A 9,845-nucleotide genomic window follows, 5' to 3' on the forward strand; every position below is an offset into this window, starting at 1 on the left:
ATAAATTTTGCCTCAAACGAGCCAACTGAACAGCAGTACTCAATGTACATACTGTACACATATACATTACAGTACTTACCCTGAGCATGTATGTCAAACTGTGTGTGTGTGTGAGAGAGAGAGAGAGAGAGAACACATTTCAGTTTATGTTTCTTTTTTTTCTGTTGTAAATGTTTGTTGCACATTTTGATGCCTGATGACGGGGTAGAGGACTCCCACATAAAGCACTGTCTTGATAATAGCGTTCCATCTAGAGCCAAACTGTTTCTAGTTTTGGTTTTGTTCAAACCCACCATGGAAAACACACTGCATCTGAATTTTAATTTGGGGAAGCCTCAGTGCTTCATATGGGAGCCCCCTACCCCTGTCATCAAGATGTGCAACAAACACAACAGAAAAAAATAAAATTTGGCTATACTCCCCAACATCAGCTCTCCTCTCACTATCTTTTCACAGGCAAGTGATTTCGTAGAGGACTCTTAAAATCGAAAAAATAAATGAAGGGGTTACCTACAGCATTCATCGGATCTTTCTCTTCCAATTTACACCATGTTGCTTAGTAACGAACCCGCTTGCGGCAGAATTGCGTAATTTAAACGGAAACAACAACATCCTAATTTCTGATTGGCTGGTAGGTGGCATTTAACTCTATAACTACAGAGTCGAGAGAGCTATGAACTGGGCAGAAAACTTACCTCAGTATTCCCTCATCTATTAATGGTATATTAATTGTATAGTAATTGTAGCGGGACAAGTTATCCCTTCTCAGCGTGAGAAATACAAGGTGTGGCGTGAGAGCGTGTGAACTGGTTGAAATGCGTGAGTCTCACTCCGATTGCGTGAGACTTGAGAGCCCTGTTATATCTGCTCTCATCCCACATTCACCATCACATTATTTGTTTATTACTCTTAACAAAAGCCCTTTTCATATTTCTTCCTCATACAGGTGTTTTTCTGATATTTTCCTCTGCGTGTTGGTCTTTGTTGCTGTAATTCTCTGAACGCGTGTTCATTTGAATGTGGTAGAGACCTGAGGGTATGTATGTTTCTGTATACACAATGTAAGGCAGGGCTGGCAACTTTTGAGTTCATCATGGAGTGTGAATTCCCAAAGGGGGGGGGGGTTTATTATATACTGTATGTATGTACACACACACACACACACACACACACACACATCATATATATACATACAGGTGCTGGTCTTATAATTAGAATATCATCAAAAAGTTGATTTATTTCACTAATTCCATTCAAAAAGTGAAACTTGTATATTATATTATATTCATTCATTACACACAGACTTATATATTTCAAATGTTTATTTCTTTTCATTTTGATGATTATAACTGACAATCTCAGAAAATTAGAATATTACTTAAGACCAATACAAAGAAAGGATTTTTAGAAATCTTGGCCAACTGAAAAGTATGAACATGAAAACTGAGCATGTACAGCACTCAATACTTAGTTGGGGCTCCTTTTGCCTGAATTACTGCAGCAATGCGGCGTGGCATGGAGTCGATCAGTCTGTGGCACTGCTCAGGTGTTATGAGAGCCCAGGTTGCTCTGATAGTGGCCTTCAGCTCTTCTGCATTGTTGGGTCTGGCATATCGCATCTTCCTCTTCACAATACCCCATAGATTTTCTATGGGGTTAAGGTCAGGCGAGTTTGCTGGCCAATTAAGAACAGGGATACCATGGTCCTTAAACCAGATACTGGTTGCTTTGGCACTGTGTGCAGGTGCCAAGTCCTGTTGGAAAATGAAATCTGCATCTCCATAAAGTTGGTCAGCAGCAGGAAGCATGAAGTGCTCTAAAACTTCCTGGTATACGGCTGTGTTGACCTTGGACCTCAGAAAACACAGTGGACCAACACAAGCAGATGACATGGCACCCAAAACCATCACTGACTGTGGAAACTTTACACTGGACCTCAAGCAACGTGGATTGTGTGCCTCTCCTCTCTTCCTCCAGACTCTGGGACCCTGATTTCCAAAGGAAATGCAAAATTTACTTTCATCAGAGAACATAACTTTGGACCACTCAGCAGCAGTCCAGTCCTTTTTGTCTTTAGCCCAGGCGAGACGCTTCTGACGCTGTCTGTTGTTCAAGAGTGGCTAGACACAAGGAATGCGACAGCTGAAACCCATGTCTTGCATACGTCTGTGCGTAGTGGTTCTTGAAGCACTGACTCCAGCTGCAGCCTACTCTTTGTAAATCTCCCCCACATTTTTGAATGGGTTTTGTTTCACAATCCTCTCCAGGGTAAGGTTATCCCTATTGCTTGTACACTTTTTTCTACCACATATTTTCCTTCCCTTCGCCTCTCTATTAATGTGCTTGGACACAGAGCTCTGTGAACAGCCAGCCTCTTTTGCAATCACCTTTTGTGTCTTGCCCTCCTTGTGCAACGTGTCAATGGTTGTCTTTTGGACAACTGTCAAGTCAGCAGTCTTCCCCATGATTGTGTAGCCTACAGAACTAGACTGAGAGACCATTTAAAGGCCTTTGTAGGTGTTTTGAGTTAATTAGCTGATTAGAGTGTGGCACCAGGTGTCTTCAATATTGAACCTTTTCACAAAATTCTAATAATACTGAATTTGGGATTTTCCTTAGTTGTCAGTTATAATCATCAAAATTAAAAGAAATAAACAATTGAAATATATATGTGTGTAATGAATGAATATAATATACAAGTTTCACTTTTTGAATGGAATTAGCGAAATCAACTTTTTGATGATATTCTAATTATATGACCAGCACCTGTATGTATATATATATATATATATATATATACAGTGAGGAAAATAATTATTTGAACACCCTGCTATTTTGCAAGTTCTCCCACTTAGAAATCATGGAGGGGTCTGAAATTGTCATCGTAGGTGCATGTCCACTGTGAGAGACATAATCTAAAAAAAAAAAAATCCAGAAATCACAATGTATGATTTTTTAACTATTTATTTGTATGATACAACTTCAAATAAGTATTTGAACACCTGAGAAAATCAATGTTAATATTTGGTACAGTAGCCTTTGTTTGCAATTACAGAGGTCAAACGTTTCCTGTAGTTTTTCACCAGGTTTGCACACACTGCAGGAGGGATTTTGGCCCACTCCTCCACACAGATCTTCTCTAGATCAGTCAGGTTTCTGGCCTGTCGCTGAGAAACACGGAGTTTGAGCTCCCTCCAAAGATTCTCTATTGGGTTTAGGTCTGGAGAATGGCTAGGCCACGCCAGAACCTTGATATGCTTCTTACAGAGCCACTCCTTGGTTATCCTGGCTGTGTGCTTCGGGTCATTGTCATGTTGGAAGACCCAGCCTCGACCCATCTTCAATGCTCTAACTGAGGGAAGGAGGTTGTTCCCCAAAATCTCGCAATACATTAAGGAGAGGTCATCCTCTCCTTAATACAGTGCAGTCGCCCTGTCCCATGTGCAGAAAAACACCCCCAAAGCATGATGCTACCACCCCCATGCTTCACAGTAGTGGAATTATGACCAAAAAGTTCTATTTTGGTCTCATCTGACCACATGACTTTCTCCCATGACTCCTTTGGATCATCCAAATGGTCATTGGCAAACTTAAGTCGGGCCTGGACATGTGCTGGTTTAAGCAGGGGAACCTTCCGTGCCATGCATGATTTCAAACCATGACGTCTTCGTGTATTACCAACAGTAACCTTGGAAACGGTGGTCCCAGCTCTTTTCAGGTCATTGACCAGCTCCTCCCGTGTAGTTCTGGGCTGATTTCTCACCTTTCTTAGGATCATTGAGACCCCACGAGGTGAGATCTTGCATGGAGCCCCAGTCCGAGGTAGACTGACAGTCATGTTTAGCTTCTTCCATTTTCTAATGATTGCTCCAACAGTGGACCTTTTTTCACCAAGCTGCTTGGCAATTTCCCCGTAGCCCTTTCCAGCCTTGTGGAGGTGTACAATTTTGTCTCTAGTGTCTTTGGACAGGCCACCTGTGTTCTACACAACTTCCTACGAAGGACAACAAGGACTGTACGGGAAACCCTAGCCCATGTTGGTGATGGTCAGTGCTCTGCACGGGAAACAATGCGTGTGAGGGAGACATTTGTCAAGTACTTCTGTGCTGAGGGTGCAGTTCCTTGGCACCCTCGCTCTCCCTCCTGGCTCCATACCTCCACGCTATCTGCCTGGCTGAATGCTGGGTCTGCCTGGATGCTTGGGACTGACTGACTGCTCGGGACTGATTGACTGACTTGCTTTGCTTTCCACTTGCGTTTTTCTTCAGTTGCCATCATGGGCTCCCTAACTCCTTTCAGGCATGTTGTAACAATTTAAACTTATCTTACTTTAAGTCTTATAGTTACCAAAGGATTATTTTTTGGGTAATCTTGTTTTAAACAATTTGCCAACCATCAATTCAATAAAGCATGTGCCAAACATAAGACTCTCAAGGATTCAATGCATGTATTAATAAACATATAAACTTCAAACAAACAAGATTTTCTGCTAAAAAACCTTCCTCTGGATAACATCATATTATCATCACTCTCTGCTCTTACTCCATCTCTAATGCAATCTGATGGAGTCATTGGAGCTTTGCCCGCATTAGGAGAAGCCTTGCCAAATGTTGTCCCTCCAGAAGATATTGGTAAGCTGGTAGATGCTTCTTCGTCTACAGAGCTACACTGAAGGCAACTGTCGAGTCGATTTAGACTGGTGGAGCCATGTTGCTTCCTTGAAAAAGGCAGAGAGGGATGTGAGGTATCCGACCATGTGCAAGCTAGTTAAAGCTCTTCTGTCCATTTTCACAGGCCCCTTGGTGGAAGGATCATTTAATTTGATGGATGATATCCTTGAAGATGACAGGTGCTCCATGAATGTGGAAACTTAGGAAAGCCTCGCAGTAATCAAGTCTACACTTAAAGCCAGGGACAGGACAGCCTCAACTATGACCATTGACCAGCCTCTGAGGCGAGCCTGCCTTTCATCATTCCAAAACTACCAATTACATTTACAGAAAAAGAAAGAGACTGAACAGGCACTAATGCAGAAAAGGCTGAGTGAGGCAGCAAGGATGCAGTCCTCAAAGGAGGCAAACAAACTGGTTCAACAGGCCCAAAAAATCAAAAGGCCAGCAAAATCCTCCTCTGTGCCAGTCTCTACCTCCTCTGCACAAGCCACCACCTCCTCCCATATATATATTAGTAATTTCACTTAAATGGCAATGAATATGTCCTTTCCAACTGAACATAAACATAGGAGCCTGATAAAAACTTTTTAGAAGATAATTTAAGACAGCACTTTTGTATCTCAGGTCTATATATGTATATATACACACACAAAATAGTAAAATAGCATTGTTTTTCTTGGTTGGGTTTTGCAGATCACTGTAAATTATTAGAATACACACACAGTCAGTAAATAGGTAGACTATATTAAATGCAATTTAGGGAATTAATTAAACTTACTTGATATGCCCACAATCACGGACACGTTTTTCCATGCATCGTTTTTTTTTTTTATGTGTCTCTGTATGTACACAGAGACATATCATAGAGTACTGGGAAATTGCTCACCGCTAAAAGCAGCTTTTCCTCCATCTTGGCACTGACACTCCACTACAGCAGATGAATCACGTGCTCTCCACTGACTTCATTCCCATTGGTTGTCGCTCGCGAAATTCGCTGCTTATTTGCATAAAGTTGAAGAATTCTGAACTTTTGTCGCTTGACCCACGTCGCTTGACACGCCCACATTCCGTCGCCAACGGTCATTGTCGCCGGAAGTCGCCAGCTCTCCATTGATAATGAATGGGATCATGTCGCTCTGTGTCGCTGGCGGTGTGAACGGGGAATAGGCGGCGTGGATGGGATCGCGGACCGCAGCGGCGGGTTGTAGTGTATGACATGATTGACATTTGCTGGCTTTGGCTGCCTCCAAGCTAACACATACATACTTGTATTGAATATGATTACGCATCGCTTCAGTAGAGTTATTGTAAGCCAATTTGACATTACACAGTTTACTCAAAACTTTTCCGTTTCCTTCTAATTCAACATAATCCCACACCTTGCTGGTTCTTCGCGTGCTCATTTCGAGCTCACCGCAACTTACATGAAGAAAAGGCAGGCGAGGTCTGAGGTAAAAATGTAGTTTCCACCCAGATACGTTTTAAAAATATTTATATATTTTGATATTTATTATTTTTCAAAAGTTTTATTTTAGCTTGTTAAAATGTTTTAAATGTAACGTTAAAATTATGGTAATTTTTCTCTCTCATGTAATCGACTACTGATTTCAGTGTCGACTAGCAGGAGCTGTACCGTTTAGTCGACTAGTCGACTAGACCCGCACATCCCTAGTTTAAACCACCAAATACAATTGCTTACACATATTTGACGAGTGGAATACCAGATATTTGATAATATAATTAACACGTTTGTGAATATTTTGAATAACATGAGGAAAAAAGAAATAAAAGCGATACGTCACTCATTCACAGCTTTGTGGCTGCGGAGTGTCACATGACAAGCATGACGCGTCGCCATGGAAACAATAAGACGATACAGTCTGAAATAATGGTTGTCTTAAAACCTCACACTGGTATACTTTAAACTCACTTGTGAAAAGATTAAAGACTTGAGCTGCTAGCCTGACTACGTCAGACTTCGTACTTCCGCTCAATTTCAGTTCGCTTCTGTACTCAGTCTGATATAGCAGACCATCTCCGCAGCAGCCGGCCAACCAACGAACAGAGGGCGGGCTGAGAGCCATGACGTAGACGCTAAGCACTGAATTCAAGATTGTAGTTTAGGTTAGGGAAATCTAAAACGACAGCGGACATGGAGACACGGGATGCTATTCGCTCCGGTATTTCGCTCTATGGTTTTGTTTTCGCTGCATACCTGTGTTTACAGGAAGTTCGAGGCGGCTGAGCCGGCGCGCAACATACGTCATAACCAAACGTTATGTGATTGGCTTACGGGTACACCAATGATTTTAAACTTCAGACAAGCCCACCCAACATATACACACTCACCGGCCACATTATTAGATACACCTGTTCAATTGCTAATAGTGTAAATTGCTAATCAGCCAATCACATGGCAGGAACTCAATGCATTTAGGCATCTAGATGTGGTGAAGACGACTTGCTGAAGTTCAAACCGAGCATCAGAATGGGGAAAAAAGGTGACTTTGTGACAAAGGTGACAAAGTGACTTTGACCGTGGAATGGTTATTGGTGCCAGACGGGCTGGCCTGAATATTTCAAAAACTGCTGATCTACTGGGATTTTCACGCACACCCATCTCTAGGGTTTACAGAGAATGGTCCGAAAAAGAGAAAATATCCAGCGAGCGGCAGTTGCGTGGACGAAAATGCCTTGTTGATGTCAGAGGTCAGAGGAGAATGGCCAGACTGGTTAGAGATGATAGAAAGGCAACAGTATCTCAATTAACCACTCGTTACAACCAAGGTATGCAGAATACCATCTCTGAACGCGCAACACGTCAAACCATGAAGCAGATGGGCTACAGTAGCAGAAGACCACAGCGGGTGCCGCTCCTGTCAGCTAAGAACGGGAAACGGAGGCTACAATTCGCACAGGCTCACCAAAATTGGACAATAGAAGACTGGAAAAAAATTATGAGTTAAATACCATTGATTAAAAACCTGCTAGCAAATGCTTCATTCTACTGGTCCTATTCAGCACGCGCAGCTCAAATGCAGAACATTAATAGGCCTAACTACTGTCATATAGCCTAACATTATAATGAGAGCACTGTTGTAAAAAAATGATTTGAATTCTTAGGGTTTTGCTGATGTTTAATGATAACTTTTAATCAAAACATAAAACATTATTTTTGTATCTGCGAGGCATCCATTACACATTTTCCCTGAGTGTTAACATCAGTAATTATGACTGTTGAATATCTGACTTGACTCTTGGGTAATGTATTTTGCCCCCTGCCCCCAAACATATAATTTGACTATCATATACACACACACACACGTGTGTGTTTGTGTATATATATATATATATATATATATATATATATATATATTTTTTTTAAATATACCTCACAATTCATTAAACCACATTTATCAAAACAACAAGGTTTTAATTTTAGTTTTGAGTTGGAACACATTTGGAACACATGTATGTCACAGCAAACTTTTTTATCTTTATCAAAACAAGAAATAAGGTCTCTGACCAGCATAACTGAATGAAACAGTAGTATAAAACAGTACTTTAAAAACAACAATTTCAATTTCAGAAAAACTGTTTTATAAAGCAAAATAGTCGAATTATGTAAATACCACATGGTAGGTATAGAAAACAAATTATATCTACAATTGTATTATTTGGCTTATTTTGGAAGCTATTACTTTGAAAAGAAAACTTTTACTTGAAAGGACAAATGCTCTGAGGACAATGTCAACTGTCAGTTAAACAAAACATTATTAAACAACTGAAACTTTCAGAAAAACTGTTTGATAAAGCAAAACATGTAACAAATATAGGCTATTATAGATAAATGGTAGATAACAAATGGAATCTGAAATTGTATAGCTTATTTTAGCATAGCTCTTACTTTGAAAAGACAGCTTGAACTTGAAAGGGCACTTGCCAAACTTGTGCCAAACTTAAGCAAATTGGCTTTTTTTTTTTTATTCTTACCAGACACTCTGCATCTTTTCTTAGAAACGATTTTGTCTATTCTAGGGTTAATGTCCTTTGCCATGGCCACTTTCATTACAGAGAGAAGATGCTGGTCCATGAGGCGAGATCTGTGGGATGTCTTAGTCAGCTTCATTATGGAGAACATCTGCTCGCAGGAGTAGGTGCTTCCGAACATAGACATGACGCCTGCAGCGTGAAGGCGAAGCTGTGGCATTGATGCAGGAAGCAGAGGTGCGAACTCAGCTGCCCCAAGTGTCTCGAACTGGGTCTTTAGATGAGTGTTACATTGAAGATCGATGAGTTCCAACTCCAAGTGCTCAGGCGCAGCGTCAGCATCAGCTGCAAATGGATTCACGAACAGGTCAAGGTTGAATTTCTGTGTTTCAAAATCAGCGAATCTCCAGCTGAATTCCACTTTCAGTGTGTTCAATTTGTCGGCATACACTTCTGTCGGGAACGGGATGGCGACTGTGTCACTGACTGACAAATAAGAAAGTGAGACAGGTTGCCTTGGCGCATCTGCCTCTCCCACAGATGCAGTTTCATTTGAAACGCCTTTACGGAGTCTCGCATTTCAGTGATCAACTGCTTTTGGCCCTGGAGTTTTACATTAAGAGCGTTGAGGTGCTCCGTTATGTCACACAAAAATGACAAGTCACTGAGCCATTTTTCATCCTCAAGCTCAGGGATGACCTTTTGTTTGCTTTCCATGAAACGAGCGATCTCAATGCAGGTATCATAAAACCTTCGCAACACTTTACCCCGACTAAGCCAGCGGACCTCAGTGTGGTACGGCACATCCTTGTGCACAGAGTTTTCCTCCTCTAAAAGTGCTCTGAATTGCCTGTGATTCAATCCCCGTGAACGAATAAAGTTTACTATTTTGTTCACAACTGTCATTACATGTCCCATACCCAATACCTTTCCACAGAGGGCCTCCTGGTGAATGATGCAGTGGTAGGCTGTGAGGTTTTCTCCCATGTGCCTCACCTTTTCTCGAACCAAACCGACCAAACCACGGACCCCTCCGCATATCGCAGGTGCACCATCAGTTGTCAGTGCAACAAGTTTATTCCACTGCAAATCTGTGTCATTGACGCACTGCTCAACTTTCGAAATGCCTTCTAAGATTATACTCCTTGAAAACCGCGAGTGACTCTTGTTTAAAACACGTTT

The 9,845-nt window shown here is 41.4% G+C and overlaps 1 pseudogene; it reads right to left on the reverse strand.

Moving 5' to 3' along the window:
- Positions 1-8,071: 8,071 nt before the first annotated feature.
- Positions 8,072-9,845, reverse strand: LOC131538470 (general transcription factor II-I repeat domain-containing protein 2-like; annotated as a pseudogene).

The sequence above is a fragment of the Onychostoma macrolepis genome, chromosome 04, assembly GCF_012432095.1.
Source record: "Onychostoma macrolepis isolate SWU-2019 chromosome 04, ASM1243209v1, whole genome shotgun sequence".
Taxonomy (NCBI): Eukaryota; Metazoa; Chordata; class Actinopteri; order Cypriniformes; family Cyprinidae; genus Onychostoma; species Onychostoma macrolepis.